Consider the following 4,464-nt stretch of genomic DNA (forward strand, 5'->3'; position numbering starts at 1 on the left):
CCCAGTTATTAGCTTGTCTTCTATCTTTTCTTAAAGATGGCTTGATGAGCACAAGTTCTTAATTTTAGAGTAGTCAAATTTATCAAGCTCCTCCTTTATGGTTTGCACATCTATATCTTGTTTAAGAAATACTTCTCTACCTTGAGGTTAGAAAGATACGCACCTATGTTTTATTCTAGAAGTTTTCAAGTTTGGCTTTTGACATTTAAGTTCTCAGTCCATCTGCAGTCATTGTCGGTGATCCACATTTTTTCCTAGCTCAGCTGATTCAACTGTCTTTCCTTTCCCAATGATCTACCATATTCCCTCTGATACATACTAAAAGTTGCCCTAGTCTGTTTCAAGTTCTCTGTTCTGTTCCTCTGGCCAATTAGAAAGTAATGTCCCTTACCACCAATACTTTTAAATGCTGCCTCAATTATAATAACTTTGCAATTGATACTTTATATTTGGTACAATATTAAATCTATAGATCAATTTGTATATGGTAGGTAGGTAGGTAAATGGATGAGTCTTCAATGAACCAGTGATGATAGTTTTCATGAACCCAGAATTATGATTAATCTAATTCTATGCAGTTTAGGTCCAAACATTGCTGTGGTTGGGGAGTAAATGGGATGCCACTGATTGCATTTTTGAGGTATATTTTTTTAAGTCAGGTCATATTTTAGATTGTATAAGGAATGACACTGAGGAAAACAAAAGTAAACACAAGAAATCAGCCAAATCAAAATTATACAATTCGACTATTGGTTTGGAAAAACCTGTTACCTTTCTTATAGCCCACGTTTTTCTGAGGGCATGGACTGTGTACAACCAGCACCTAAAATAATATCTGACAAATAGTAGCCACTTGATACATATTTGAGGCATGGATGGATAAACAAGCGAACAACTGAATAGTAGAGAGTGTCATAAACGAAGTATATATATTTTTCCTTTCAATTTTATTGAGGCATAATTGAAATACTGTATGAGTTTGTGTACAGTATGATTTCACTAACATGCGAGAAATAACTTACATACATGAAATGATCACCACAATAAATTTAGTGAGCGTCCATCATCTCATATAGATACAAAATAAGAGAAAAAATATTCTTCCTTGTGATGAGAACTCTTAGGATTCACTCTTAACAACTTTCCTGTATAACATGCAACAATGTTAATTATATTTTTTAAATTTGAATCTTTAGTTCAACCAGTTTTATAGACTATAACTCTTCAATTAGGAAAAAGAATCTACATTTATAGTTCCATGCAGCTAATAAAACTCTACTCCTCCTGCATTGCCCTGCCATTGTGTTAACAGTCAGCAGCATTTATCAGCCAGCCAGTGGAATGGACATACCGGGCTAGATATTGGAAGGAGCTGTGAAAGGAGATGCATGAGTCAAGCTGTCATGGCCCCTGTCGTTCTATTCAAGCTGAGAATACAAAATGAACCAAAGAGAAAACGTCAGGACACTTAGAGTAATAAGTGTAAATTAACTCTGTGCAAACTGTGTGCACTGGTGTTGAGAGAATGCAGGCAAAAGAGCGGGTGCCCCTTTGGAAGGTGAGAAACACCAGAGCTCCTGTGAGCTGTTTCTCCTACTGCAGAAGGAATTACTGTAACTTCTTATTGTTTTTCAAACTGTGGTCACAGACCCTTAGTAAGTTATGACTAACATTTATTTAAACAGAAAATAAACATACTGCCTATATTTATCTCTACAGAGCTAGATAATGGAGATCTTCAATTTTATTTATAATTTATAGATAGACTTGTTATAGATTTATTTATTACCTGTGAACAAGTAGAAGTAAATAATTTCATAAGGTATACTTTCAAAAAGAATAATTTCAAAATAGCATATGCATGGCATATGCTAAAAATAGGAAATAAGTGTCAGCTTATTAAACTTTTATTTCAGTTACTTACATGGTTTTATATGTGTAGGTGTGTGCTGGGCCATAATATAAACTATATTTCTTACTGTGAATAAGCGACCTAACTTATCTGAAAGCCACTGTTCTTCTACTACAGTAAATGGATCAACAAAAGTATGTGTGCAGTCAGCTGAAACACCAGTGCAAGAAGAAACACTGGCTTCTGTCCTGTCCATACACAGCTATGACTCCTCAAGGTCAGGCACTAGTCCCTCTGTGATAGGCTGAAACTTTGTTGCCTTGTCTTCTCAGATTTGCAGCAATCTTTGTTTAAAAGAACTTCCCCCATTTCCTATAGCTAATTGCAAGGCTGGGAATCCTGGTGGTACTTCCCTGATACTTAGAGCTTTGCCATCAGTTTATAAGTTGTCCCATCTTTCCAATCTTTATTCTGCCTACTCAACTTAGAGCAACCCACTTCAGCAGTAATGTGGGGAGCCCTGTTGCCCCTGCCAGTTCATTTATTCCCAGTCTAGCAGAGCAGTGTCAGGATGAGCCTATAGACACAAGTGAATATCATACTATAATTTCCAAAAAGCACATGGTTTATTTTAACTATATTACGTAGAATGAGTTTATATTCATTTAATGTAGTGCATAGGCAATTATGCTATCCTTTTTCTGAGAGTAAATCTGTAATTATTCTGTAACAACTGCCTTGCATCATTTCTTTTCTAGATAAGCTCTGTAAGATTTTGAGACTGAGACGATAATATTCTAACTTAAAAAGTTGAAGTTGTCAGCACTTTTCCTCTAATGCTCATTTGTCAAAAGTTCTTGAAACAATGAAAAATAAATCTTGAAAGAAACAGGATAAATGGATTCTATCTATGGAGACCAGTTGTGTTAGCTTTTTGTTTTGTTTTGTTTTTTAGTATCACTTTTTTTACTGACAGGGAAACAAGACAATCCGAGAACTAAGAAAAGTTCAGTTTTACAGCTCAATCCTGAATATATCAAATGAGCACATAGTTAGCAGGTATCTACCAAGTGAAGAATAACCTAGAAAAGAATCAAAGAATTAGAAAACAGAGCCAACAAAAAGTAGCAGGCCAATAGGTTACAGACTGAGTGCCCGATTTTTATCATTGTTGAATGTCTCTTAACTTCAATGAGAATTCTCTGTACCGACAGATTTCATGTGCTCCCATGTGAACAGAAAAACTGCACCTGTAGGTGACAAGCAGAACTCGAAGCTGCAATTATATCACTTATCTATCATGGAGAGAGTGCCAGAAGTAAATAGTATAAGGGATAATAGCTCTTAACTAAGGCTAATATACCTGCGCAGCTAGAGTGTGCTTTTTAATTCTATCATTTATTTTTCATAGAAAGAGAGGTAGAAAATCAGGAGGCTTTGAAAATGACATTAAATTTACTTTGGCCAAGCCAAATGGATTCACTGCATTGAAAGGTAATTTTTTTTTAACATCTTTATTGGAGTATAATTGCTTTACAATGGTGTGTTAGTTCCTGCTTTATAACAAAGTGAATCAGCTATACGTATACATATATCCTCATATCTCCTCCCTCTTGCGTCTCCCTCCCACCCTCCCTATCCCACCCCTCTAGGTGGTCACAAAGCACCGAGCTGATCTCCCTGTGCTATGAGGCTGCTTCCCACTAGCTAACTATTTTATATCTGGTAGTATATATAAGTCCATGCCACTCTCTCACTTTGTCCCAGCTTACCCTTCCCCCTCCCTGTGTCCTCAAGTCCATTCTCTATGTCTGCGTCTTTATTCCTGTCCTGTCCCTAGTTTCGTCAGAACCATTTTTTTTTTAGATTCCATAAATATGTGTTAGCGTACGGTATTTGTTTTTCTCTTTCTGACTTAACTTCACTCTGTATGACAGACTCTAGGTCCATCCACCTCACTACAAATAACTCAATTTTGTTTCTTTTTATGGCTGAGTAATGTTCCATCGTATATATGTGTCACATTTTCTTTATCCATTCATCTGTCGATGGACACTTAGGTTGCATCCATGTCCTGGCTATTGTAAATAGAGCTGTAATGGACATTGTAATACATGACTCTTTTTGAATTATGCTTGAAAGGTAAAGTTTTGAGGTTCAAAACAGAGAACTGCACAGTTCCAAGCACACTTTTCATCCATACAAGACGGGTCCAGTACTTTCCTTTGGTGGGTGAAGCTTATGAACATTCGTAACAGAAGACATTTCATAATTCTTTTTATTGTTTTCCATGCTCATCAGACATTGCATCTTACTGTGATTTTCAAAGAGAGGGGCCCTTGGAAGTCCTCCAAATTTCCCTTGGGATGGTCTCAACATACCAATACTTGCAACTGTATCTACACTTTCATTTCTGGAATAATTTAACTTGTTGGCAATTTCTCAAAGGACATAGCCTCTGAGCCTTTTATTCTATTAAGATACACTGAGGTCCCTCTGAATTTGAGAAGTGTGGGTTGCCTAATAAAAACTCAAATTCAATTCTTCTCCACAAAATGAAGTAGGTTTGGTAAACTTGTTATTGGCGTTAAATGTATAACAGATTAAAAAAA

The sequence above is a fragment of the Stenella coeruleoalba genome (genome assembly GCF_951394435.1).
Source record: "Stenella coeruleoalba genome assembly, chromosome: 6".
NCBI classification, from domain to species: domain Eukaryota; kingdom Metazoa; phylum Chordata; class Mammalia; order Artiodactyla; family Delphinidae; genus Stenella; species Stenella coeruleoalba.